Raw genomic sequence first — 27,784 nt, 5'->3', positions numbered from 1 at the left:
CCCTCTTCTGCGTCCTCTATTATCTGTGTAATTATTGGGTCTCCCTTTATTGGAGTCCTCGGATTCAGAGATATCAGATTCTGAGATATCAGTATAGGGGTTGGGGTTATAATTGTAACTGTTATTCCTCTTAATGTAAATCACCCCTGTTTCAAAATCACGTTTATCGCGTATATATTTGCGATGTTTTCTTTCTTTAATTTCTTGCTGGTGGGACTCAATATGTTTTTGCAATTTGGACTCCAAATTGCTGAATTCCACACTTGTTTTAAAAACTTGTATTTCTGCGATCTGTTTCTCAAGTTGTGCCCCTGTTTTCCTTAACACTTGCTTCTCATAATTGAGAAGATATTCTTGCATACGAATAGTGCAATCCGTCAGGAGGTTTTGCCAACCCGCTATAAACTCAATATCCTCCTGATGAGAATTAGGTAGGATATTAATACGTAACCCACGATATGTTATTTTTTGTTGGGTGTAAGTTTCCAAGCTAGCCACCTCCCACCAAGAACGTAAGTGCTGTTTATATGTTTTTTGTAGATCCCTAAACGCAGACCAGATATCTATTTGGTCCAACGGAAGCCTATTACTGGAAAATACATGCGCTGCTTGACTCACAAAATTGTCAATATTAGGACCTGAAGACAAAAATCCTCCAGCCATGACACAAATGCACTCAGTGCAGGGTCAAAGGATTGGAGTGATTAACTCCTCTAATAGATACACTCAAAAATAATGATCACAAGGATCAATGACCCTAATGAGGGGTGGACTAAACATATGTTTGTTTAATACCTCAACTCAGCCCAAAAGGACTGAGCAAAAAGTCCACTTTTTATCCCTCACTTGATTAAAACTTAACTTTTAATTAAACAATAAAGTGGATATATAGAGCTATAAGTGATTTTAAAAGATCCAGCATATTCGCACCACATATATTAATGTACTTATTGTCCCTAGGGACCAACTGAATATGGAAATCTGCTCAGCGCATCTGCAGAATGCGCTGATTAAGGGTGCTTTTGCTGATATTAAAATGCTACCACACTGTCCCTCCTAACATGTTTCGCCACCAAAGTGACGTCTTCAGAGGTTAGGGAACAATGGCTATAAGAACGCCGCGTAGGGGGTTTATATAACCTCCCTTACCAAGGTCACAGCCCCTTCCTGTGTTTAACCCTCCAATAGGGAACTATCAATAGGATTGGCAGTTCACCTACCCAATTGCCAGGATTATTAGATTAGCCAATCACAATAGTGACACCTGGGCAGGTAATTACCTCCCAGAGTATACGTTAAATTACCTGTCTATCTTCCCCAACTGCAATCTGATAGGTCAATTCGTTGCCACTCACGGAGCTCCGTCAGTTCCGGTTCCTTCTGCGCTGAATCGAGTCAGGTACCTAATGCGCCTGTGTAAAAACCACGCTTGCGCTCTGAGTTGTAAACAAAAAAACGTCACTCGTAAGCTAGCGCATGCGCCCATCCACCAATCAATCGCGCATGCGAAAAAACTTAGAAAGTAGAACGTAGTGGCCGGAACGAGAACGCGCATGCGGGAAAACTTAGAACTGGAAGAGTGGCAACTGCAGATTCAACATGCATAGGGGAAGACTAAGTTTAAGGGCTACTCACTAATAATGGCTTAAATCCAACCTACAAAAATTGTTGATCATTGTAACGGAACCAATATAATTATTCCTATTTACAATATAATTATTCCTTTTTACAATTTTGGATCCATTACTAGGTAAGTATATTCCAATAAGGAAAAGGGGAGAAAAAAGGCAACTGTCAATCATATAGGATTTACTTACAGAATGTTGTGTACAAGGAATTAGAATTAAGATTAACGAGGTTCCATATACGATACTAGATATAATGGAATAAACCAAATATCCCATATACATCTACCTTTATTGGGTGTATGCCTCATACTCTATACTGGACCTTTCTTCAAGGATTAATTGCTGGCCAGCAAATAAATCCTGAGTATACCTTCACAGATCAAATTGCAGTATGAAGTGATTCATGTAGCAAACTCAATGGTTTATGAAAGTGTAAACATACTAAGTATGTATCAAAGAGTATACCTCAAATGCAAGCATGTTTCCACATGTGTAAGGTAAGTAGTCCAAGTGAAATTTACAATGAATAGATTCCATAGTCATCATACACATAGAACAAAACGAAAAATATATAAATTGTAGAAAAACAGGAAGGGAAACTGTCATAATGTATTATGGGCGTAGCTCAACAATCAATGCTATTTTCAATACAAATGTTAGTATAGATAAACTGTCACTGCTGGAGGTATGTCTCACTTTACAAAAATGTCTTGCTTCAAAGGAAAGCCGAAAAAGTAAAGCCCTCATTCAGACCTAATGGGCTTCTAGATTTCAATTTGAAAATCCAAAATGCTTCTTCCTTGAGAAGTTTACGGTTCAAATTTCCCCGTCGTGGTCCTAAATTGCACTTTTGAATGCCCCAAAATTTCAACAGGGTGACATTACCACTGTGAACTTCCCTAATATGTCTGGACAGAGGGGTATCCATATGGGTATTAATTGTGCTCAAATGTTTGGATATTCTCCTCCGTAGTTGTTGAATAGTTTTACCCACGTATAATTTCGGACATGGGCACTGGGCCGCATACACCACCCCAGTCGTTTGACAATTTATAAAGGTCTGAATCTTATAGCTCTTATTATCCACCGGATTAGTAAATTCTTTTGTTCTGGGCATAAACTTACAAAAAGTGCAACTTCCACAGGGGTAAGAACCAGTGGTTGGTGACTTCAGCCACATTTGCATATTGTTCTCAGAGTAGAAACTATGAACAAGAGACTCCTTCACGTTCCGTCCTCTGCGATACGTTATTGCTGGTCTTTGGGGTAATACTTCTCTGAGGTCCATATCACTCATAAGTAGGGGCCAAAATTTATTCAATATCCTTACCACTTGATTATTGTTAGAGTCATATGTACCAATACAGCGTATGACCTTTCCAGATACATTAGTGCTTCTAGATTGATTAGACAATAAATAACTACGTGGTGTCGCTCTCGCTCTGGCATAGGCTCTATGGAGCCACTTTTTGGGATAACCTCGACTCAGGAATCTCTCATACAGCTCCTTACATTCCTTCTGAAAGGCCTCCTCACTAGAACAGTTTCTCTTAGCCCGTAAATACTGGCCTATCGGTATCCCTCTTTTGAGGGGAGGAGGGTGGAAACTATCCCAGTGAAGAAAACTGTTAGTAGACGTTTCTTTTCTATGTATGTTGGTATGTACTGTCCCATCTAAATCGAGTGATATAACCAAATCTAAAAAAGTGATCGTGTTAGTGTGAATTTCCGAAGTGAATTTCATACCTATATTATTTGTGTTTAGTGCTGTTACAAATGAATTAAATTCAGTGATGGTGCCATCCCAAAAAATCAAAATATCATCGATAAATCTCCCCCAAAATAAAATGTGATTGGTGAAATCAGAAAACTCAGAAAAAACTATCGTGTTCTCCCACCACCCTAAAAATAAATTAGCATAATTAGGTGCGCAGGCCGTGCCCATTGCGGTGCCTTTTATCTGAAAATAAAATTTACGATCAAACAAAAAGAAATTATGTGTAAGTAAAAAACGTAAAAGTGTTAACAAAAATTCATTGTGACGGTGAAGGTGAGTACCCCTAGTGTTCAAAAAATATTCCGTGGCTTGAATTCCTAAATCATGAGAGATGTTCGTATACAGGGACTCCACATCCAAACTGGCAATAAGTGTTGTTACTGGAAACGTCAATTCTTGTAGTTTCGTAACTACATCTTTGGTGTCCCGCAAATAAGACGGTAGACTTGTTACAAATTGTGCAAGGAATTGATCTACGTATAAACTGATTCCCTGAGTCAGGTTGTCATTTCCCGAAACGATGGAACGACCGGGAATGGGTCGGGTTTTCTTGTGCACCTTAGGAAGTGCGTACATTGTTGCAATAGTTGGTGTAGGGTTATACAGAACTTTAAATTCATCCTCTGAAATCAAATTCTCACTTTTCGCTGTTATTAATATTGTCTTCAATTCTTTATTGAAGTCCTCCATAGGATTCTTGGGAAGGATGATATAGGTGGATCTATCATCCAATAACTGCATTACCATCCTTTTATAGTCATCTCTATCTAAAAGAACAATGTTACCTCCCTTGTCCGCTGGTTTGCAGACAAGGGAGTCATTGTTCGCCAATTCTCTTAATGCTCTTTTCTCTTCTTCCATTAAATTATCAAATCTAGTATTAGGTTGTAATTCTGTTATTTCTTGACAGACCATGTCTACAAAAGTGTCAATGTTCGAGAATTGGGATAGACTGGGAGTCATCGTCGATCTAGGGCGTAGACTCGAGAAGGGTGGATCCATCACCACTCCTTCTTCATTTTCTCTCTCTAACTCTTCCAAGATTTGAATGGCTTCTCTTTCTCTTTGATCATTATTAATCCCATTTCTTGACAAATTTAAGTGAACCTTATGTAGGGCCAATTTCCTCCCAAACAAGTTAATATCTTTAACCCATTCAAAGGATTTGAATCTCGGTGTAGGGGTAAATGATAACCCTTTCTGTAACACCCTCATTTGGCTCTCAGTCAGTTGATGTGAGGATAAATTATAAATCTGTAAATCTTGGGACCTAGATGTCAAAACATGTTGGGCCCCATCATCTTGTCCCGAGATATTATTCCCATCCCTAAAAAAGAGGGAGTTGCTGCTGTTGCTCCTACGCCAGTGGCTACCGAACCAGTCATAGCCGTTGTGGCTGTTGTTGATACCGAAACTGGTGGTGCTGTATTCGCAACGGGATGGTGTGCTAGCGGTGTTAACTGTAAAAAGGAGGATGAGCCAGAGACAGGTGGTATATATCCTCCTTGCAAGTTGTTCGGGTTCTGGAAGCTTGGATTTGGACCGGGGGGACATCTTGATTCACCAGATCTTGTGTTGACGGGTGATTTGCGTGTGGGTTGTCTACGTGAATAACCCCCTCTTCCCCCTCTTCTGCGTCCTCTATTATCTGTGTAATTATTGGGTCTCCCTTTATTGGAGTCCTCGGATTCAGAGATATCAGATTCTGAGATATCAGTATAGGGGTTGGGGTTATAATTGTAACTGTTATTCCTCTTAATGTAAATCACCCCTGTTTCAAAATCACGTTTATCGCGTATATATTTGCGATGTTTTCTTTCTTTAATTTCTTGCTGGTGGGACTCAATATGTTTTTGCAATTTGGACTCCAAATTGCTGAATTCCACACTTGTTTTAAAAACTTGTATTTCTGCGATCTGTTTCTCAAGTTGTGCCCCTGTTTTCCTTAACACTTGCTTCTCATAATTGAGAAGATATTCTTGCATACGAATAGTGCAATCCGTCAGGAGGTTTTGCCAACCCGCTATAAACTCAATATCCTCCTGATGAGAATTAGGTAGGATATTAATACGTAACCCACGATATGTTATTTTTTGTTGGGTGTAAGTTTCCAAGCTAGCCACCTCCCACCAAGAACGTAAGTGCTGTTTATATGTTTTTTGTAGATCCCTAAACGCAGACCAGATATCTATTTGGTCCAACGGAAGCCTATTACTGGAAAATACATGCGCTGCTTGACTCACAAAATTGTCAATATTAGGACCTGAAGACAAAAATCCTCCAGCCATGACACAAATGCACTCAGTGCAGGGTCAAAGGATTGGAGTGATTAACTCCTCTAATAGATACACTCAAAAATAATGATCACAAGGATCAATGACCCTAATGAGGGGTGGACTAAACATATGTTTGTTTAATACCTCAACTCAGCCCAAAAGGACTGAGCAAAAAGTCCACTTTTTATCCCTCACTTGATTAAAACTTAACTTTTAATTAAACAATAAAGTGGATATATAGAGCTATAAGTGATTTTAAAAGATCCAGCATATTCGCTGCCGGGTGTCTCCTCGGGCTTAATCAGTACACTGTAGAAGGTTCTCTATACCTCACCAGTAGATCTTTAGCTTTGCGCAGTGGCAGTATCATAGCCCATGAGGGTCTACCGAGGCGTGATTATTGCTGATTGAAAACTTTTACCAATACCCCGCTGTGATGACTTGAAATATAGTCAGAACTGGCAATTTTTGACAGTCTCTCAGGAGACTGACTTTTGTTGTTAATAACAGAATTCAGGAATGGTTTACTAAGGATGATGCATCACCATGCATGTTATTACCAGTAAAGTCGGACAGTTAGAGAGTGCCCACTTCCCAAAAAAACCATACCCTTCGCCTCTGAGCCAAAGTCCCCCATAGCTCTGGAAGGATGCCAACCCAAGTTCATGTTGCTAATAACAGAAATCAGGAATGGTTTACTAAGGATGAGGCGTCACCATGCATGTTTTTAGCCTGTGATATTACCATTAAAGTCGGACAGTTGGAGAGGGCCCACTTCCCAAAAAGATCATACCCTTCGCCTCTGAGCCAAAGTCCCCCATAGCCATAGCTCTGGAAGGATGCCAACCCAAGTATCAACCAGGGAGCAAACAGGGTGGTTTACAAAGGTTGGGGTGTCACCATGCATGATTTTGGCAGGTGATACTACCAGTAAAGTTGGACAGTCGGAGAGGCCCCCACAAACAAACTATACCCTTCGCCTCCGGGCCAAAAGGCAACTGCAAAGGACCGGTTTCAAAGTCTCCCAATGCCATAGATGAGGAAAGACCAACAATGCTTCTAGCATCCATCTAAACCCAAGTGTTAACCAGGGAGCCAACAAGGCGGCATCCATGCCGAAGAATGGACTCGGGGCAAAGCCACATGTCCCAGAGCCCTGATAGCTCAGTCGGTAGAGCATCAGACTTTTAATCTGAGGGTCCAGGGTTCAAGTCCCCGTTTGGGCGATGTGTTTTATCAAAGGAAAACCAATTTAAACGTGAGATTGTTGCCAAAGTCGGCATGCAGTTATCACGTGATTACACTTTTGTTCTGAATAGACCGTTGTTTTGATTAGACATGTCCTGCCATAGTCATCCAGCGACCGCTGCTTGCCTTTGCAGGGGTGTCGTGAAGGAGAAATGAGATCACAGTTGAGGCATTAATAGTGAGAGGGCTTTCACAGGGGCAGCAAACTCTGCCGAGACAAGTCCCATTTGGGAGAAGTCATCATTGGGATTTGGCATGGATAGAGAAGAAAAGGGAAAGAGGACAACTCTCGATCAGAGAAGACATCACCTGTGAGTCACTGAGATAGAATAATGCTGAGTCTGCACTCAGTAGTCCCTGTGACAGATTCCAGAATCAGATACAGGGATCCCCTGTAGTTTACCTCTGTGTAACGACCCAATTGTTAATCCTTCCATAATGTCTGGCTGTGGCTAACCCCTCCCCCCTCCATAGTGAACACATGAACGTTTGGCTGTGCCCAATGTTTCTATGTATGGGGATGTCGGGAGAGATACCTGTGGGGCAAATGAACATTTGGCCGACGGTTATTGAAAATGTATGGTCACCTGTAGTCCATTGACTACTATAAAGATGATGCCCTTTGCAGGGAACCAAATGGTACATTGAGCATACTTTAAAACGAACTAGCAAAAGGCACATAAAGATATATATGTGTGAGTAATCTCATAGAATTACTGGGCTTGTTGCCCAGGGCAACAAGCCACCTACAATAATCAAATGATCCATTAGCATATCCACTCCCAGGATTCCAAGCTCTGCACTTACTGACTGCCGGGTGTCTCCTCGGGCTTAATCAGTACACTGTAGAAGGTTCTCTATACCTCACCAGTAGATCTTTAGCTTTGCGCAGTGGCAGTATCATAGCCCATGAGGGTCTACCAAGGCGTGATTATGGCTGATTGAAAACTTTTACCAATACCCTGCTGTGATGACTTGAAATATAGTCAGAACTGGCAATTTTTGACAGTCTCTCAGGAGACTGACTTTTGTTGTTAATAACAGAATTCAGGAATGGTTTACTAAGGATGAGGCATCACCATGCATGTTCTTAGCCTGTGATATTACCAGTAAAGTCGGACAGTTGGAGAGGGCCCACTTCCCAAAAAAATCATACCCTTCGCCTCTGAGCCAAAGTCCCCCATAGCTCTGGAAGGATGCCAACCCAAGTTCATGTTGCTAATAACAGAAATCAGGAATGGTTTACTAAGGATGAGGCGTCACCATGCATGTTTTTAGCCTGTGATATTACCATTAAAGTCGGACAGTTGGAGAGGGCCCACTTCCCAAAAAGACCATACCCTTCGCCTCTGAGCCAAAGTCCCCCATAGCCATAGCTCTGGAAGGATGCCAACCCAAGTATCAACCAGGGAGCAAACAGGGTGGTTTACAAAGGTTGGGGTGTCACCATGCATGATTTTGGCAGGTGATACTACCAGTAAAGTTGGACAGTCGGAGAGGCCCCCACAAACAAACTATACCCTTCGCCTCCGAGCCAAAAGGCAACAGCAAAGGACCGGTTTCAAAGTCTCCCAATGCCATAGATGAGGAAAGACCAACAATGCTTCTAGCATCCATCTAAACCCAAGTGTTAACCAGGGAGCCAACAAGGCGGCATCCATGCCGAAGCATGGACTCGGGGCAAAGCCACATGTCCCAGAGCCCGGATAGCTCAGTCGGTAGAGCATCAGACTTTTAATCTGAGGGTCCAGGGTTCAAGTCCCTGTTCGGGCGATGTGTTTTGTCAAAGGAAAATCAATGATAACATAAAGTCACATATTAATAGACATGCATCACCATGCATGTTCTTTGCCTGTGATATTACCAGTAAAGTCGGACAGTTGGAGAGGGCCCACTTCCCAAAAAGACCATACCCTTCGCCTCTGAGCCAAAGTCCCCCATAGCCATAGCTCTGGAAGGATGCCAACCCAAGTATCAACCAGGGAGCAAACAGGGTGGTTTACAAAGGTTGGGGTGTCACCATGCATGATTTTGGCAGGTGATACTACCAGTAAAGTTGGACAGTCGGAGAGGCCCCCACAAACAAACTATAGTTATCCCGTCATTAGACTTGTGTTCTGAATAGACCGTTGTTTTGATTAGACATGTTCTGCCATAGTCATCCAGCCACTGCAGCTTTCCTTTGCAGGGGTGTCGTGAAGGAGAAATGGGATCACAGTTGAGGCATTAATAGTGAGAGGGCTATTACCACGTGGAACTTTCACAGGGGCAGCAAACTCTGCAGAGACAAGTCCTATTTGGGAGAAGTCATCATTGGGATTTGGGATGGATAGAGAAGAAAAGGGAAAGAGGACAACTCTCGATCAGAGAAGACGTCACCTGTGAGTCACTGGATCTGCCTGCAGTGCACAGGCTGATCTGGATAGCTCAGTCGGTAGAGCATCAGACTTTTAATCTGAGGGTCCAGGGTTCAAGTCCCTGTTCGGGCGATGTGTTTTATCAAAGGAAAACCAATGATAACATAAAGTCACATATTAATTGACCAAAAAATACATAATGGACCCAGATTTAAACGTGAGATTGTTGCCAAAGTCGGCATGCAGTTATCACGTGATTACACTTGTGTTCTGAATAGACCGTTGTTTTGATTAGACATGTCCTGCCATAGTCATCCAGCGACCGCTGCTTGCCTTTGCAGGGGTGTCGTGAAGGAGAAATGAGATCACAGTTGAGGCATTAATAGTGAGAGGGCTTTCACAGGGGCAGCAAACTCTGCCGAGACAAGTCCCATTTGGGAGAAGTCATCATTGGGATTTGGCATGGATAGAGAAGAAAAGGGAAAGAGGACAACTCTCGATCAGAGAAGACATCACCTGTGAGTCACTGAGTTAGAATAATGCTGAGTCTGCACTCAGTAGTCCCTGTGACAGATTCCAGAATCAGATACAGGGATCCCCTGTAGTTTACCTCTGTGTAACGACCCAATTGTTAATCCTTCCATAATGTCTGGCTGTGGCTAACCCCTCCCCCCTCCATAGTGAACACATGAACGTTTGGCTGTGCCCAATGTTTCTATGTATGGGGATGTCGGGAGAGATACCTGTGGGGCAAATGAACATTTGGCCGACGGTTATTGAAAATGTAGTCCATTGACTACTGTAGTCCATTGACTACTATAAAGATGATGCCCTTTGCAGGGAACCAAATGGTACATTGAGCATACTTTAAAACGAACTAGCAAAAGGCACATAAAGATATATATGTGTGAGTAAACTCATAGAATTACTGGGCTTGTTGCCCAGGGCAACAAGCCACCTACAATAAACAAATGAGCCATTAGCATATCCACTCCCAGGATTCCAAGCTCTGCACTTACTGACTGCCGGGTGTCTCCTCGGGCTTAATCAGTACACTGTAGAAGGTTCTCTACACCTCACCAGTAGATCTTTAGCTTTGCGCAGTGGCAGTATCATAGCCCATGAGGTTCTACCGAGGCGTGATTATTGCTGATTGAAAACTTTTACCAATACCCCGCTGTGATGACTTGAAATATAGTCAGAACTGGCAATTTTTGACAGTCTCTCAGGAGACTGACTTTTGTTGTTAATAACAGAATTCAGGAATGGTTTACTAAGGATGAGGCATCACCATGCATGTTTTTAGCCTGTGATATTACCATTAAAGTTGGACAGTCGGAGAGGCCCCCACAAACAAACTATACCCTTCGCCTCCGGGCCAAAAGGCAACAGCAAAGGACCGGTTTCAAAGTCTCCCAATGCCATAGATGAGGAAAGACCAACAATGCTTCTAGCATCCATTTAAACCCAAGTGTTAACCAGGGAGCCAACAAGGCGGCATCCATGCCGAAGCATGGACTCGGGGCAAAGCCACATGTTCCAGAGCCCGAATAGCTCAGTCGGTAGAGCATCAGACTTTTAATCTGAGGGTCCAGGGTTCAAGTCCCTGTTCGGGCGATGTGTTTTATCAAAGGAAAACCAATGATAACATAAAGTCACATATTAATTGACCAAAAAATACATAATGGACCCAGATTTAAACGTGAGATTGTTGCCAAAGTCGGCATGCAGTTATCACGTGATTACACTTGTGTTCTGAATAGACCGTTGTTTTGATTAGACATGTCCTGCCATAGTCATCCAGCGACCGCTGCTTGCCTTTGCAGGGGTGTCGTGAAGGAGAAATGAGATCACAGTTGAGGCATTAATAGTGAGAGGGCTTTCACAGGGGCAGCAAACTCTGCCGAGACAAGTCCCATTTGGGAGAAGTCATCATTGGGATTTGGCATGGATAGAGAAGAAAAGGGAAAAAGGACAACTCTCGATCAGAGAAGACATCACCTGTGAGTCACTGAGTTAGAATAATGCTGAGTCTGCACTCAGTAGTCCCTGTGACAGATTCCAGAATCAGATACAGGGATCCCCTGTAGTTTACCTCTGTGTAACGACCCAATTGTTAATCCTTCCATAATGTCTGGCTGTGGCTAACCCCTCCCCCCTGTGCCCAATGTTTCTATGTATGGGGATGTCGGGAGAGATACCTGTGGGGCAAATGAACATTTGGCCGACGGTTATTGAAAATGTATGGTCACCTGTAGTCCATTGACTACTATAAAGATGATGCCCTTTGCAGGGAACCAAATGGTACATTGAGCATACTTTAAAACGAACTAGCAAAAGGCACATAAAGATATATATGTGTGAGTAAACTCATAGAATTACTGGGCTTGTTGCCCAGGGCAACAAGCCACCTACAATAATCAAATGACCCATTAGCATATCCACTCCCAGGATTCCAAGCTCTGCACTTACTGACTGCCGGGTGTCTCCTCGGGCTTAATCAGTACACTGTAGAAGGTTCTCTATACCTCACCAGTAGATCTTTAGCTTTGCGCAGTGGCAGTATCATAGCCCATGAGGGTCTACCGAGGCGTGATTATTGCTGATTGAAAACTTTTACCAATACCCCGCTGTGATGACTTGAAATATAGTCAGAACTGGCAATTTTTGACAGTCTCTCAGGAGACTGACTTTTGTTGTTAATAACAGAATTCAGGAATGGTTTACTAAGGATGAGGCATCACCATGCATGTTCTTAGCCTGTGATATTACCAGTAAAGTCGGACAGTTGGAGAGGGCCCACTTCCCAAAAAAAACATACCCTTCACCTCTGAGCCAAAGTCCCCCATAGCTCTGGAAGGATGCCAACCCAAGTTCATGTTGCTAATAACAGAAATCAGGAATGGTTTACTAAGGATGAGGCGTCACCATGCATGTTTTTAGCCTGTGATATTACCATTAAAGTCGGACAGTTGGAGAGGGCCCACTTCCCAAAAAGACCATACCCTTCGCCTCTGAGCCAAAGTCCCCCATGGCCATAGCTCTGGAAGGATGCCAACCCAAGTATCAACCAGGGAGCAAACAGGGTGGTTTACAAAGGTTGGGGTGTCACCATGCATGATTTTGGCAGGTGATACTACCAGTAAAGTTGGACAGTCGGAGAGGCCCCCACAAACAAACTATACCCTTCGCCTCCGGGCCAAAAGGCAACAGCAAAGGACCGGTTTCAAAGTCTCCCAATGCCATAGATGAGGAAAGACCAACAATGCTTCTAGCATCCATCTAAACCCAAGTGTTAACCAGGGAGCCAACATGGCGGCATCCATGCCGAAGCATGGACTCGGGGCAAAGCCACATGTGCCAGAGCCCGGAAAGCTCAGTCGGTAGAGCATCAGACTTTTAATCTGAGGGTCCAGGGTTCAAGTCCCTGTTCGGGCGATGTGTTTTATCAAAGGAAAACCAATGATAACATAAAGTCACATATTAATTGACCAAAAAATACATAATGGACCCAGATTTAAACGTGAGATTGTTGCCAAAGTCGGCATGCAGTTATCACGTGATTACACTTGTGTTCTGAATAGACCGTTGTTTTGATTAGACATGTCCTGCCATAGTCATCCAGCGACCGCTGCTTTCCTTTGCAGGGGTGTCGTGAAGGAGAAATGAGATCACAGTTGAGGCATTAATAGTGAGAGGGCTTTCACAGGGGCAGCAAACTCTGCCGAGACAAGTCCCATTTGGGAGAAGTCATCATTGGGATTTGGCATGGATAGAGAAGAAAAGGGAAAGAGGACAACTCTCGATCAGAGAAGACATCACCTGTGAGTCACTGAGTTAGAATAATGCTGAGTCTGCACTCAGTAGTCCCTGTGACAGATTCCAGAATCAGATACAGGGATCCCCTGTAGTTTACCTCTGTGTAACGACCCAATTGTTAATCCTTCCATAATGTCTGGCTGTGGCTAACCCCTCCCCCCTCCATAGTGAACACATGAACGTTTGGCTGTGCCCAATGTTTCTATGTATGGGGATGTCGGGAGAGATACCTGTGGGGCAAATGAACATTTGGCCGACGGTTATTGAAAATGTATGGTCACCTGTAGTCCATTGACTACTATAAAGATGATGCCCTTTGCAGGGAACCAAATGGTACATTGAGCATACTTTAAAACGAACTAGCAAAAGGCACATAAAGATATATATGTGTGAGTAAACTCATAGAATTACTGGGCTTGTTGCCCAGGGCAACAAGCTACCTACAATAAACAAATGAGCCATTAGCATATCCACTCCCAGGATTCCAAGCTCTGCACTTATGCCGGGTGTCTCCTCGGGCTTAATCAGTACACTGTAGAAGGTTCTCTACACCTCACCAGTAAATCTTTAGCTTTGCGCAGTGGCAGTATCATAGCCCATGAGGTTCTACCGAAGCGTGATTATTGCTGATTGAAAACTTTTACCAATACCCCGCTGTGATGACTTGAAATATAGTCAGAACTGGCAATTTTTGACAGTCTCTCAGGAGACTGACTTTTGTTGTTAATAACAGAATTCAGGAATGGTTTACTAAGGATGAGGCATCACCATGCATGTTCTTAGCCTGTGATATTACCAGTAAAGTCGGACAGTTGGAGAGGGCCCACTTCCCAAAAAACCATACCCTTCGCCTCTGAGCCAAAGTCCCCCATAGCTCTGGAAGGATGCCAACCCAAGTTCATGTTGCTAATAACAGAAATCAGGAATGGTTTACTAAGGATGAGGCGTCACCATGCATGTTTTTAGCCTGTGATATTACCATTAAAGTCGGACAGTTGGAGAGGGCCCACTTCCCAAAAAGACCATACCCTTCGCCTCTGAGCCAAAGTCCCCCATAGCCATAGCTCTGGAAGGATGCCAACCCAAGTATCAACCAGGGAGCAAACAGGGTGGTTTACAAAGGTTGGGGTGTCACCATGCATGATTTTGGCAGGTGATACTACCAGTAAAGTTGGACAGTCGGTGAGGCCCCCACAAACAAACTATACCCTTCGCCTCCGGGCCAAAAGGCAACTGCAAAGGACCGGTTTCAAAGTCTCCCAATGCCATAGATGAGGAAAGACCAACAATGCTCCTAGCATCCATCTAAACCCAAGTGTTAACCAGGGAGCCAACAAGGCGGCATCCATGCCGAAGCATGGACTCGGGGCAAAGCCACATGTCCCAGAGCCCGGATAGCTCAGTCGGTAGAGCATCAGACTTTTAATCTGAGGGTCCAGGGTTCAAGTCCCTGCTCGGGCGATGTGTTTTATCAAAGGAAAACCAATGATAACATAAAGTCACATATTAATTGACCAAAAAATACATAATGGACCCAGATTTAAACGTGAGATTGTTGCCAAAGTCGGCATGCAGTTATCACGTGATTACACTTGTGTTCTGAATAGACCGTTGTTTTGATTAGACATGTCCTGCCATAGTCATCCAGCGACCGCTGCTTTCCTTTGCAGGGGTGTCGTGAAGGAGAAATGAGATCACAGTTGAGGCATTAATAGTGAGAGGGCTTTCACAGGGGCAGCAAACTCTGCCGAGACAAGTCCCATTTGGGAGAAGTCATCATTGGGATTTGGCATGGATAGAGAAGAAAAGGGAAAGAGGACAACTCTCGATCAGAGAAGACATCACCTGTGAGTCACTGAGTTAGAATAATGCTGAGTCTGCACTCAGTAGTCCCTGTGACAGATTCCAGAATCAGATACAGGGATCCCCTGTAGTTTACCTCTGTGTAACGACCCAATTGTTAATCCTTCCATAATGTCTGGCTGTGGCTAACCCCTCCCCCCTGTGCCCAATGTTTCTATGTATGGGGATGTCGGGAGAGATACCTGTGGGGCAAATGAACATTTGGCCGACGGTTATTGAAAATGTATGGTCACCTGTAGTCCATTGACTACTATAAAGATGATGCCCTTTGCAGGGAACCAAATGGTACATTGAGCATACTTTAAAACGAACTAGCAAAAGGCACATAAAGATATATATGTGTGAGTAAACTCATAGAATTACTGGGCTTGTTGCCCAGGGCAACAAGCCACCTACAATAAACAAATGAGCCATTAGCATATCCACTCCCAGGATTCCAAGCTCTGCACTTACTGACTGCCGGGTGTCTCCTCGGGCTTAATCAGTACACTGTAGAAGGTTCTCTACACCTCACCAGTAGATCTTTAGCTTTGCGCAGTGGCAGTATCATAGCCCATGAGGTTCTACCGAGGCGTGATTATTGCTGATTGAAAACTTTTACCAATACCCCGCTGTGATGACTTGAAATATAGTCAGAACTGGCAATTTTTGACAGTCTCTCAGGAGACTGACTTTTGTTGTTAATAACAGAATTCAGGAATGGTTTACTAAGGATGAGGCATCACCATGCATGTTCTTAGCCTGTGATATTACCAGTAAAGTCGGACAGTTGGAGAGGGCCCACTTCCCAAAAAAACCATACCCTTCGCCTCTGAGCCAAAGTCCCCCATAGCTCTGGAAGGATGCCAACCCAAGTTCATGTTGCTAATAACAGAAATCAGGAATGGTTTACTAAGGATGAGGCGTCACCATGCATGTTTTTAGCCTGTGATATTACCATTAAAGTCGGACAGTTGGAGAGGGCCCACTTCCCAAAAAGACCATACCCTTCGCCTCTGAGCCAAAGTCCCCCATAGCCATAGCTCTGGAAGGATGCCAACCCAAGTATCAACCAGGGAGCAAACAGGGTGGTTTACAAAGGTTGGGGTGTCACCATGCATGATTTTGGCAGGTGATACTACCAGTAAAGTTGGACAGTCGGAGAGGCCCCCACAAACAAACTATACCCTTCGCCTCCGGGCCAAAAGGCAACAGCAAAGGACCGGTTTCAAAGTCTCCCAATGCCATAGATGAGGAAAGACCAACAATGCTTCTAGCATCCATTTAAACCCAAGTGTTAACCAGGGAGCCAACAAGGCGGCATCCATGCCGAAGCATGGACTCGGGGCAAAGCCACATGTTCCAGAGCCCGAATAGCTCAGTCGGTAGAGCATCAGACTTTTAATCTGAGGGTCCAGGGTTCAAGTCCCTGTTCGGGCGATGTGTTTTATCAAAGGAAAACCAATGATAACATAAAGTCACATATTAATTGACCAAAAAATACATAATGGACCCAGATTTAAACGTGAGATTGTTGCCAAAGTCGGCATGCAGTTATCACGTGATTACACTTGTGTTCTGAATAGACCGTTGTTTTGATTAGACATGTCCTGCCATAGTCATCCAGCGACCGCTGCTTGCCTTTGCAGGGGTGTCGTGAAGGAGAAATGAGATCACAGTTGAGGCATTAATAGTGAGAGGGCTTTCACAGGGGCAGCAAACTCTGCCGAGACAAGTCCCATTTGGGAGAAGTCATCATTGGGATTTGGCATGGATAGAGAAGAAAAGGGAAAAAGGACAACTCTCGATCAGAGAAGACATCACCTGTGAGTCACTGAGTTAGAATAATGCTGAGTCTGCACTCAGTAGTCCCTGTGACAGATTCCAGAATCAGATACAGGGATCCCCTGTAGTTTACCTCTGTGTAACGACCCAATTGTTAATCCTTCCATAATGTCTGGCTGTGGCTAACCCCTCCCCCCTGTGCCCAATGTTTCTATGTATGGGGATGTCGGGAGAGATACCTGTGGGGCAAATGAACATTTGGCCGACGGTTATTGAAAATGTATGGTCACCTGTAGTCCATTGACTACTATAAAGATGATGCCCTTTGCAGGGAACCAAATGGTACATTGAGCATACTTTAAAACGAACTAGCAAAAGGCACATAAAGATATATATGTGTGAGTAAACTCATAGAATTACTGGGCTTGTTGCCCAGGGCAACAAGCCACCTACAATAATCAAATGACCCATTAGCATATCCACTCCCAGGATTCCAAGCTCTGCACTTACTGACTGCCGGGTGTCTCCTCGGGCTTAATCAGTACACTGTAGAAGGTTCTCTATACCTCACCAGTAGATCTTTAGCTTTGCGCAGTGGCAGTATCATAGCCCATGAGGGTCTACCGAGGCGTGATTATTGCTGATTGAAAACTTTTACCAATACCCCGCTGTGATGACTTGAAATATAGTCAGAACTGGCAATTTTTGACAGTCTCTCAGGAGACTGACTTTTGTTGTTAATAACAGAATTCAGGAATGGTTTACTAAGGATGAGGCATCACCATGCATGTTCTTAGCCTGTGATATTACCAGTAAAGTCGGACAGTTGGAGAGGGCCCACTTCCCAAAAAAAACATACCCTTCACCTCTGAGCCAAAGTCCCCCATAGCTCTGGAAGGATGCCAACCCAAGTTCATGTTGCTAATAACAGAAATCAGGAATGGTTTACTAAGGATGAGGCGTCACCATGCATGTTTTTAGCCTGTGATATTACCATTAAAGTCGGACAGTTGGAGAGGGCCCACTTCCCAAAAAGACCATACCCTTCGCCTCTGAGCCAAAGTCCCCCATGGCCATAGCTCTGGAAGGATGCCAACCCAAGTATCAACCAGGGAGCAAACAGGGTGGTTTACAAAGGTTGGGGTGTCACCATGCATGATTTTGGCAGGTGATACTACCAGTAAAGTTGGACAGTCGGAGAGGCCCCCACAAACAAACTATACCCTTCGCCTCCGGGCCAAAAGGCAACAGCAAAGGACCGGTTTCAAAGTCTCCCAATGCCATAGATGAGGAAAGACCAACAATGCTTCTAGCATCCATCTAAACCCAAGTGTTAACCAGGGAGCCAACATGGCGGCATCCATGCCGAAGCATGGACTCGGGGCAAAGCCACATGTGCCAGAGCCCGGAAAGCTCAGTCGGTAGAGCATCAGACTTTTAATCTGAGGGTCCAGGGTTCAAGTCCCTGTTCGGGCGATGTGTTTTATCAAAGGAAAACCAATGATAACATAAAGTCACATATTAATTGACCAAAAAATACATAATGGACCCAGATTTAAACGTGAGATTGTTGCCAAAGTCGGCATGCAGTTATCACGTGATTACACTTGTGTTCTGAATAGACCGTTGATTTGATTAGACATGTCCTGCCATAGTCATCCAGCGACCGCTGCTTTCCTTTGCAGGGGTGTCGTGAAGGAGAAATGAGATCACAGTTGAGGCATTAATAGTGAGAGGGCTTTCACAGGGGCAGCAAACTCTGCCGAGACAAGTCCCATTTGGGAGAAGTCATCATTGGGATTTGGCATGGATAGAGAAGAAAAGGGAAAGAGGACAACTCTTGATCAGAGAAGACATCACCTGTGAGTCACTGAGTTAGAATAATGCTGAGTCTGCACTCAGTAGTCCCTGTGACAGATTCCAGAATCAGATACAGGGATCCCCTGTAGTTTACCTCTGTGTAACGACCCAATTGTTAATCCTTCCATAATGTCTGGCTGTGGCTAACCCCTCCCCCCTCCATAGTGAACACATGAACGTTTGGCTGTGCCCAATGTTTCTATGTATGGGGATGTCGGGAGAGATACCTGTGGGGCAAATGAACATTTGGCCGACGGTTATTGAAAATGTATGGTCACCTGTAGTCCATTGACTACTATAAAGATGATGCCCTTTGCAGGGAACCAAATGGTACATTGAGCATACTTTAAAACGAACTAGCAAAAGGCACATAAAGATATATATGTGTGAGTAAACTCATAGAATTACTGGGCTTGTTGCCCAGGGCAACAAGCTACCTACAATAAACAAATGAGCCATTAGCATATCCACTCCCAGGATTCCAAGCTCTGCACTTATGCCGGGTGTCTCCTCGGGCTTAATCAGTACACTGTAGAAGGTTCTCTACACCTCACCAGTAAATCTTTAGCTTTGCGCAGTGGCAGTATCATAGCCCATGAGGTTCTACCGAAGCGTGATTATTGCTGATTGAAAACTTTTACCAATACCCCGCTGTGATGACTTGAAATATAGTCAGAACTGGCAATTTTTGACAGTCTCTCAGGAGACTGACTTTTGTTGTTAATAACAGAATTCAGGAATGGTTTACTAAGGATGAGGCATCACCATGCATGTTCTTAGCCTGTGATATTACCAGTAAAGTCGGACAGTTGGAGAGGGCCCACTTCCCAAAAAACCATACCCTTCGCCTCTGAGCCAAAGTCCCCCATAGCTCTGGAAGGATGCCAACCCAAGTTCATGTTGCTAATAACAGAAATCAGGAATGGTTTACTAAGGATGAGGCGTCACCATGCATGTTTTTAGCCTGTGATATTACCATTAAAGTCGGACAGTTGGAGAGGGCCCACTTCCCAAAAAGACCATACCCTTCGCCTCTGAGCCAAAGTCCCCCATAGCCATAGCTCTGGAAGGATGCCAACCCAAGTATCAACCAGGGAGCAAACAGGGTGGTTTACAAAGGTTGGGGTGTCACCATGCATGATTTTGGCAGGTGATACTACCAGTAAAGTTGGACAGTCGGTGAGGCCCCCACAAACAAACTATACCCTTCGCCTCCGGGCCAAAAGGCAACTGCAAAGGACCGGTTTCAAAGTCTCCCAATGCCATAGATGAGGAAAGACCAACAATGCTCCTAGCATCCATCTAAACCCAAGTGTTAACCAGGGAGCCAACAAGGCGGCATCCATGCCGAAGCATGGACTCGGGGCAAAGCCACATGTCCCAGAGCCCGGATAGCTCAGTCGGTAGAGCATCAGACTTTTAATCTGAGGGTCCAGGGTTCAAGTCCCTGCTCGGGCGATGTGTTTTATCAAAGGAAAACCAATGATAACATAAAGTCACATATTAATTGACCAAAAAATACATAATGGACCCAGATTTAAACGTGAGATTGTTGCCAAAGTCGGCATGCAGTTATCACGTGATTACACTTGTGTTCTGAATAGACCGTTGTTTTGATTAGACATGTCCTGCCATAGTCATCCAGCGACCGCTGCTTTCCTTTGCAGGGGTGTCGTGAAGGAGAAATGAGATCACAGTTGAGGCATTAATAGTGAGAGGGCTTTCACAGGGGCAGCAAACTCTGCCGAGACAAGTCCCATTTGGGAGAAGTCATCATTGGGATTTGGCATGGATAGAGAAGAAAAGGGAAAGAGGACAACTCTCGATCAGAGAAGACATCACCTGTGAGTCACTGAGTTAGAATAATGCTGAGTCTGCACTCAGTAGTCCCTGTGACAGATTCCAGAATCAGATACAGGGATCCCCTGTAGTTTACCTCTGTGTAACGACCCAATTGTTAATCCTTCCATAATGTCTGGCTGTGGCTAACCCCTCCCCCCTGTGCCCAATGTTTCTATGTATGGGGATGTCGGGAGAGATACCTGTGGGGCAAATGAACATTTGGCCGACGGTTATTGAAAATGTATGGTCACCTGTAGTCCATTGACTACTATAAAGATGATGCCCTTTGCAGGGAACCAAATGGTACATTGAGCATACTTTAAAACGAACTAGCAAAAGGCACATAAAGATATATATGTGTGAGTAAACTCATAGAATTACTGGGCTTGTTGCCCAGGGCAACAAGCCACCTACAATAATCAAATGATCCATTAGCATATCCACTCCCAGGATTCCAAGCTCTGCACTTACTGACTGCCGGGTGTCTCCTCGGGCTTAATCAGTACACTGTAGAAGGTTCTCTATACCTCACCAGTAGATCTTTAGCTTTGCGCAGTGGCAGTATCATAGCCCATGAGGGTCTACCGAGGCGTGATTATTGCTGATTGAAAACTTTTACCAATACCCCGCTGTGATGACTTGAAATATAGTCAGAACTGGCAATTTTTGACAGTCTCTCAGGAGACTGACTTTTGTTGTTAATAACAGAATTCAGGAATGGTTTACTAAGGATGAGGCATCACCATGCATGTTCTTAGCCTGTGATATTACCAGTAAAGTCGGACAGTTGGAGAGGGCCCACTTCCCAAAAAAAACATACCCTTCACCTCTGAGCCAAAGTCCCCCATAGCTCTGGAAGGATGCCAACCCAAGTTCATGTTGCTAATAACAGAAATCAGGAATGGTTTACTAAGGATGAGGCGTCACCATGCATGTTTTTAGCCTGTGATATTACCATTAAAGTCGGACAGTTGGAGAGGGCCCACTTCCCAAAAAGACCATACCCTTCGCCTCTGAGCCAAAGTCCCCCATGGCCATAGCTCTGGAAGGATATCAACCCAAGTATCAACCAGGGAGCAAACAGGGTGGTTTACAAAGGTTGGGGTGTCACCATGCATGATTTTGGCAGGTGATACTACCAGTAAAGTTGGACAGTCGGAGAGGCCCCCACAAACAAACTATACCCTTCGCCTCCGGGCCAAAAGGCAACAGCAAAGGACCGGTTTCAAAGTCTCCCAATGCCATAGATGAGGAAAGACCAACAATGCTTCTAGCATCCATCTAAACCCAAGTGTTAACCAGGGAGCCAACATGGCGGCATCCATGCCGAAGCATGGACTCGGGGCAAAGCCACATGTGCCAGAGCCCGGATAGCTCAGTCGGTAGAGCATCAGACTTTTAATCTGAGGGTCCAGGGTTCAAGTCCCTGTTCGGGCGATGTGTTTTATCAAAGGAAAACCAATGATAACATAAAGTCACATATTAATTGACCAAAAAATACATAATGGACCCAGATTTAAACGTGAGATTGTTGCCAAAGTCGGCATGCAGTTATCACGTGATTACACTTGTGTTCTGAATAGACCGTTGTTTTGATTAGACATGTCCTGCCATAGTCATCCAGCGACCGCTGCTTTCCTTTGCAGGGGTGTCGTGAAGGAGAAATGAGATCACAGTTGAGGCATTAATAGTGAGAGGGCTTTCACAGGGGCAGCAAACTCTGCCGAGACAAGTCCCATTTGGGAGAAGTCATCATTGGGATTTGGCATGGATAGAGAAGAAAAGGGAAAGAGGACAACTCTCGATCAGAGAAGACATCACCTGTGAGTCACTGAGTTAGAATAATGCTGAGTCTGCACTCAGTAGTCCCTGTGACAGATTCCAGAATCAGATACAGGGATCCCCTGTAGTTTACCTCTGTGTAACGACCCAATTGTTAATCCTTCCATAATGTCTGGCTGTGGCTAACCCCTCCCCCCTCCATAGTGAACACATGAACGTTTGGCTGTGCCCAATGTTTCTATGTATGGGGATGTCGGGAGAGATACCTGTGGGGCAAATGAACATTTGGCCGACGGTTATTGAAAATGTATGGTCACCTGTAGTCCATTGACTACTATAAAGATGATGCCCTTTGCAGGGAACCAAATGGTACATTGAGCATACTTTAAAACGAACTAGCAAAAGGCACATAAAGATATATATGTGTGAGTAAACTCATAGAATTACTGGGCTTGTTGCCCAGGGCAACAAGCCACCTACAATAAACAAATGAGCCATTAGCATATCCACTCCCAGGATTCCAAGCTCTGCACTTACTGACTGCCGGGTGTCTCCTCGGGCTTAATCAGTACACTGTAGAAGGTTCTCTACACCTCACCAGTAGATCTTTAGCTTTGCGCAGTGGCAGTATCATAGCCCATGAGGTTCTACCGAGGCGTGATTATTGCTGATTGAAAACTTTTACCAATACCCCGCTGTGATGACTTGAAATATAGTCAGAACTGGCAATTTTTGACAGTCTCTCAGGAGACTGACTTTTGTTGTTAATAACAGAATTCAGGAATGGTTTACTAAGGATGAGGCATCACCATGCATGTTCTTAGCCTGTGATATTACTAGTAAAGTCGGACAGTTGGAGAGGGCCCACTTCCCAAAAAAACCATACCCTTCGCCTCTGAGCCAAAGTCCCCCATAGCTCTGGAAGGATGCCAACCCAAGTTCATGTTGCTAATAACAGAAATCAGGAATGGTTTACTAAGGATGAGGCGTCACCATGCATGTTTTTAGCCTGTGATATTACCATTAAAGTCGGACAGTTGGAGAGGGCCCACTTCCCAAAAAGACCATACCCTTCGCCTCTGAGCCAAAGTCCCCCATAGCCATAGCTCTGGAAGGATGCCAACCCAAGTATCAACCAGGGAGCAAACAGGGTGGTTTACAAAGGTTGGGGTGTCACCATGCATGATTTTGGCAGGTGATACTACCAGTAAAGTTGGACAGTCGGAGAGGCCCCCACAAACAAACTATACCCTTTGCCTCCGGGCCAAAAGGCAACTGCAAAGGACCGGTTTCAAAGTCTCCCAATGCCATAGATGAGGAAAGACCAACAATGCTCCTAGCATCCATCTAAACCCAAGTGTTAACCAGGGAGCCAACAAGGCGGCATCCATGCCGAAGCATGGATTCGGGGCAAAGCCACATGTCCCAGAGCCCGGATAGCTCAGTTGGTAGAGCATCAGACTTTTAATCTGAGGGTCCAGGGTTCAAGTCCCTGTTTGGGCATGTGTTTTATCAAAGGAAAACCAATGATAACATAAAGTCACATATTAATTGACCAAAAAATACATAATGGACCCAGATTTAAACGTGAGATTGTTGCCAAAGTCGGCATGCAGTTATCACGTGATTACACTTGTGTTCTGAATAGACCGTTGTTTTGATTAGACATGTCCTGCCATAGTCATCCATCGACCGCTGCTTGCCTTTGCAGGGGTGTCGTGAAGGAGAAATGAGATCACAGTTGAGGCATTAATAGTGAGAGGGCTTTCACAGGGGCAGCAAACTCTGCCGAGACAAGTCCCATTTGGGAGAAGTCATCATTGGGATTTGGCATGGATAGAGAAGAAAAGGGAAAGAGGACAACTCTCGATCAGAGAAGACATCACCTGTGAGTCACTGAGTTAGAATAATGCTGAGTCTGCACTCAGTAGTCCCTGTGACAGATTCCAGAATCAGATACAGGGATCCCCTGTAGTTTACCTCTGTGTAACGACCCAATTGTTAATCCTTCCATAATGTCTGGCTGTGGCTAACCCCTCCCCCCTGTGCCCAATGTTTCTATGTATGGGGATGTCGGGAGAGATAACTGTGGGGCAAATGAACATTTGGCCGACGGTTATTGAAAATGTATGGTCACCTGTAGTCCATTGACTACTATAAAGATGATGCCCTTTGCAGGGAACCAAATGGTACATTGAGCATACTTTAAAACGAACTAGCAAAAGGCACATAAAGATATATATGTGTGAGTAAACTCATAGAATTACTGGGCTTGTTGCCCAGGGCAACAAGCCACCTACAATAATCCAATGACCATTAGCATATCCACTCCCAGGATTCCAAGCTCTGCACTTACTGACTGCCGGGTGTCTCCTCGGGCTTAATCAGTACACTGTAGAAGGTTCTCTATACCTCACCAGTAGATCTTTAGCTTTGCGCAGTGGCAGTATCATAGCCCATGAGGGTCTACCGAGGCGTGATTATTGCTGATTGAAAACTTTTACCAATACCCCGCTGTGATGACTTGAAATATAGTCAGAACTGGCAATTTTTGACAGTCTCTCAGGAGACTGACTTTTGTTGTTAATAACAGAATTCAGGAATGGTTTACTAAGGATGAGGCATCACCATGCATGTTCTTAGCCTGTGATATTACCAGTAAAGTCGGACAGTTGGAGAGGGCCCACTTCCCAAAAAAAACATACCCTTCACCTCTGAGCCAAAGTCCCCCATAGCTCTGGAAGGATGCCAACCCAAGTTCATGTTGCTAATAACAGAAATCAGGAATGGTTTACTAAGGATGAGGCGTCACCATGCATGTTTTTAGCCTGTGATATTACCATTAAAGTCGGACAGTTGGAGAGGGCCCACTTCCCAAAAAGACCATACCCTTCGCCTCTGAGCCAAAGTCCCCCATAGCCATAGCTCTGGAAGAATGCCAACCCAAGTATCAACCAGGGAGCAAACAGGGTGGTTTACAAAGGTTGGGGTGTCACCATGCATGATTTTGGCAGGTGATACTACCAGTAAAGTTGGACAGTCGGAGAGGCCCCCACAAACAAACTATACCCTTCGCCTCCGGGCCAAAAGGCAACTGCAAAGGACCGGTTTCAAAGTCTCCCAATGCCATAGATGAGGAAAGACCAACAATGCTCCTAGCATCCATCTAAACCCAAGTGTTAACCAGGGAGCCAACAAGGCGGCATCCATGCCGAAGCATGGACTCAGGGCAAAGCCACATGTCCCAGAGCACGGATAGCTCAGTCGGTAGAGCATCAGACTTTTAATCTGAGGGTCCAGGGTTCAAGTCCCTGTTCGGGCGATGTGTTTTATCAAAGGAAAACCAATGATAACATAAAGTCACATATTAATTGACCAAAAAATACATAATGGACCCAGATTTAAACGTGAGATTGTTGCCAAAGTCGGCATGCAGTTATCACGTGATTACACTTGTGTTCTGAATAGACCGTTGTTTTGATTAGACATGTCCTGCCATAGTCATCCAGCGACCGCTGCTTTCCTTTGCAGGGGTGTCGTGAAGGAGAAATGAGATCACAGTTGAGGCATTAATAGTGAGAGGGCTTTCACAGGGGCAGCAAACTCTGCCGAGACAAGTCCCATTTGGGAGAAGTCATCATTGGGATTTGGCATGGATAGAGAAGAAAAGGGAAAGAGGACAACTCTCGATCAGAGAAGACATCACCTGTGAGTCACTGAGTTAGAATAATGCTGAGTCTGCACTCAGTAGTCCCTGTGAAAGATTCCAGAATCAGATACAGGGATCCCCTGTAGTTTACCTCTGTGTAACGACCCAATTGTTAATCCTTCCATAATGTCTGGCTGTGGCTAACCCCTCCCCCCTGTGCCCAATGTTTCTATGTATGGGGATGTCGGGAGAGATACCTGTGGGGCAAATGAACATTTGGCCGACGGTTATTGAAAATGTATGGTCACCTGTAGTCCATTGACTACTATAAAGATGATGCCCTTTGCAGGGAACCAAATGGTACATTGAGCATACTTTAAAACGAACTAGCAAAAGGCACATAAAGATATATATGTGTGAGTAAACTCATAGAATTACTGGGCTTGTTGCCCAGGGCAACAAGCCACCTACAATAATCCAATGACCATTAGCATATCCACTCCCAGGATTCCAAGCTCTGCACTTACTGACTGCCGGGTGTCTCCTCGGGCTTAATCAGTACACTGTAGAAGGTTCTCTATACCTCACCAGTAGATCTTTAGCTTTGCGCAGTGGCAGTATCATAGCCCATGAGGGTCTACCGAGGCGTGATTATTGCTGATTGAAAACTTTTACCAATACCCCGCTGTGATGACTTGAAATATAGTCAGAACTGGCAATTTTTGACAGTCTCTCAGGAGACTGACTTTTGTTGTTAATAACAGAATTCAGGAATGGTTTACTAAGGATGAGGCATCACCATGCATGTTCTTAGCCTGTGATATTACCAGTAAAGTCGGACAGTTGGAGAGGGCCCACTTCCCAAAAAAACCATACCCTTCGCCTCTGAGCCAAAGTCCCCCATAGCTCTGGAAGGATGCCAACCCAAGTTCATGTTGCTAATAACAGAAATCAGGAATGGTTTACTAAGGATGAGGCGTCACCATGCATGTTTTTAGCCTGTGATATTACCATTAAAGTCGGATAGTTGGAGAGGGCCCACTTCCCAAAAAGACCATACCCTTCGCCTCTGAGCCAAAGTCCCCCATAGCCATAGCTCTTGAAGGATGCCAACCCAAGTATCAACCAGGGAGCAAACAGGGTGGTTTACAAAGGTTGGGGTGTCACCATGCATGATTTTGGCAGGTGATACTACCAGTAAAGTTGGACAGTCGGAGAGGCCCCCACAAACAAACTATACCCTTCGCCTCCGGGCCAAAAGGCAACTGCAAAGGACCGGTTTCAAAGTCTCCCAATGCCATAGATGAGGAAAGACCAACAATGCTCCTAGCATCCATCTAAACCCAAGTGTTAACCAGGGAGCCAACAAGGCGGCATCCATGCCGAAGCATGGACTCGGGGCAAAGCCACATGTCCCAGAGCCCGGATAGCTCAGTCGGTAGAGCATCAGACTTTTAATCTGAGGGTCCAGGGTTCAAGTCCCTGTTCGGGCGATGTGTTTTATCAAAGGAAAACCAATGATAACATAAAGTCACATATTAATTGACCAAAAAATACATAATGGACCCAGATTTAAACGTGAGATTGTTGCCAAAGTCGGCATGCAGTTATCACGTGATTACACTTGTGTTCTGAATAGACCGTTGTTTTGATTAGACATGTCCTGCCATAGTCATCCAGCGACCGCTGCTTGCCTTTGCAGGGGTGTCGTGAAGGAGAAATGAGATCACAGTTGAGGCATTAATAGTGAGAGGGCTTTCACAGGGGCAGCAAACTCTGCCGAGACAAGTCCCATTTGGGAGAAGTCATCATTGGGATTTGGCATGGATAGAGAAGAAAAGGGAAAGAGGACAACTCTCGATCAGAGAAGACATCACCTGTGAGTCACTGAGTTAGAATAATGCTGAGTCTGCACTCAG

The 27,784-nt window shown here is 44.6% G+C and overlaps 19 non-coding genes across 19 annotated transcripts; all 19 read left to right on the top strand.

Moving 5' to 3' along the window:
• Window positions 1-6,027: 6,027 nt before the first annotated feature.
• LOC130268045 (U4 spliceosomal RNA) lies at window positions 6,028-6,168 on the top strand. The gene has a single exon (XR_008843416.1). It is a non-coding gene; the product is annotated as a U4 spliceosomal RNA (small nuclear RNA).
• A 1,641-nt stretch (window positions 6,169-7,809) lies between these two features.
• On the top strand, window positions 7,810-7,950 carry LOC130268113 (U4 spliceosomal RNA). The gene has a single exon (XR_008843482.1). It is a non-coding gene; the product is annotated as a U4 spliceosomal RNA (small nuclear RNA).
• A 679-nt stretch (window positions 7,951-8,629) lies between these two features.
• Window positions 8,630-8,702, top strand: TRNAK-UUU (transfer RNA lysine (anticodon UUU)). The gene has a single exon. It is a non-coding gene; the product is annotated as a tRNA-Lys (tRNA).
• Window positions 8,703-10,378: 1,676 nt separating this feature from the next.
• Window positions 10,379-10,519, top strand: LOC130267999 (U4 spliceosomal RNA). The gene has a single exon (XR_008843373.1). It is a non-coding gene; the product is annotated as a U4 spliceosomal RNA (small nuclear RNA).
• A 311-nt stretch (window positions 10,520-10,830) lies between these two features.
• TRNAK-UUU (transfer RNA lysine (anticodon UUU)) lies at window positions 10,831-10,903 on the top strand. The gene has a single exon. It is a non-coding gene; the product is annotated as a tRNA-Lys (tRNA).
• Window positions 10,904-11,831: 928 nt separating this feature from the next.
• On the top strand, window positions 11,832-11,972 carry LOC130268044 (U4 spliceosomal RNA). The gene has a single exon (XR_008843415.1). It is a non-coding gene; the product is annotated as a U4 spliceosomal RNA (small nuclear RNA).
• Window positions 11,973-13,674: 1,702 nt separating this feature from the next.
• On the top strand, window positions 13,675-13,815 carry LOC130268092 (U4 spliceosomal RNA). The gene has a single exon (XR_008843459.1). It is a non-coding gene; the product is annotated as a U4 spliceosomal RNA (small nuclear RNA).
• A 1,679-nt stretch (window positions 13,816-15,494) lies between these two features.
• On the top strand, window positions 15,495-15,635 carry LOC130267998 (U4 spliceosomal RNA). Its single transcript, XR_008843372.1, has one exon. It is a non-coding gene; the product is annotated as a U4 spliceosomal RNA (small nuclear RNA).
• A 679-nt stretch (window positions 15,636-16,314) lies between these two features.
• On the top strand, window positions 16,315-16,387 carry TRNAK-UUU (transfer RNA lysine (anticodon UUU)). The gene has a single exon. It is a non-coding gene; the product is annotated as a tRNA-Lys (tRNA).
• Window positions 16,388-17,315: 928 nt separating this feature from the next.
• Window positions 17,316-17,456, top strand: LOC130268043 (U4 spliceosomal RNA). The gene has a single exon (XR_008843414.1). It is a non-coding gene; the product is annotated as a U4 spliceosomal RNA (small nuclear RNA).
• A 1,702-nt stretch (window positions 17,457-19,158) lies between these two features.
• Window positions 19,159-19,299, top strand: LOC130268090 (U4 spliceosomal RNA). The gene has a single exon (XR_008843458.1). It is a non-coding gene; the product is annotated as a U4 spliceosomal RNA (small nuclear RNA).
• Window positions 19,300-19,977: 678 nt separating this feature from the next.
• On the top strand, window positions 19,978-20,050 carry TRNAK-UUU (transfer RNA lysine (anticodon UUU)). Its single transcript has one exon. It is a non-coding gene; the product is annotated as a tRNA-Lys (tRNA).
• A 928-nt stretch (window positions 20,051-20,978) lies between these two features.
• Window positions 20,979-21,119, top strand: LOC130268042 (U4 spliceosomal RNA). Its single transcript, XR_008843413.1, has one exon. It is a non-coding gene; the product is annotated as a U4 spliceosomal RNA (small nuclear RNA).
• Window positions 21,120-21,798: 679 nt separating this feature from the next.
• On the top strand, window positions 21,799-21,871 carry TRNAK-UUU (transfer RNA lysine (anticodon UUU)). The gene has a single exon. It is a non-coding gene; the product is annotated as a tRNA-Lys (tRNA).
• Window positions 21,872-22,826: 955 nt separating this feature from the next.
• On the top strand, window positions 22,827-22,967 carry LOC130267997 (U4 spliceosomal RNA). The gene has a single exon (XR_008843371.1). It is a non-coding gene; the product is annotated as a U4 spliceosomal RNA (small nuclear RNA).
• A 679-nt stretch (window positions 22,968-23,646) lies between these two features.
• TRNAK-UUU (transfer RNA lysine (anticodon UUU)) lies at window positions 23,647-23,719 on the top strand. The gene has a single exon. It is a non-coding gene; the product is annotated as a tRNA-Lys (tRNA).
• Window positions 23,720-24,645: 926 nt separating this feature from the next.
• Window positions 24,646-24,786, top strand: LOC130268041 (U4 spliceosomal RNA). Its single transcript, XR_008843412.1, has one exon. It is a non-coding gene; the product is annotated as a U4 spliceosomal RNA (small nuclear RNA).
• Window positions 24,787-26,465: 1,679 nt separating this feature from the next.
• Window positions 26,466-26,606, top strand: LOC130268040 (U4 spliceosomal RNA). The gene has a single exon (XR_008843411.1). It is a non-coding gene; the product is annotated as a U4 spliceosomal RNA (small nuclear RNA).
• Window positions 26,607-27,285: 679 nt separating this feature from the next.
• Window positions 27,286-27,358, top strand: TRNAK-UUU (transfer RNA lysine (anticodon UUU)). Its single transcript has one exon. It is a non-coding gene; the product is annotated as a tRNA-Lys (tRNA).
• Window positions 27,359-27,784: the final 426 nt, after the last annotated feature.

The sequence above is a fragment of the Hyla sarda genome, chromosome 4 (genome assembly GCF_029499605.1).
Source record: "Hyla sarda isolate aHylSar1 chromosome 4, aHylSar1.hap1, whole genome shotgun sequence".
NCBI classification, from domain to species: Eukaryota; Metazoa; Chordata; class Amphibia; order Anura; family Hylidae; genus Hyla; species Hyla sarda.
The sequence above is the reverse complement of the archived record's forward strand: the minus strand, read 5'-3'. Positions and strand labels throughout refer to the sequence as shown.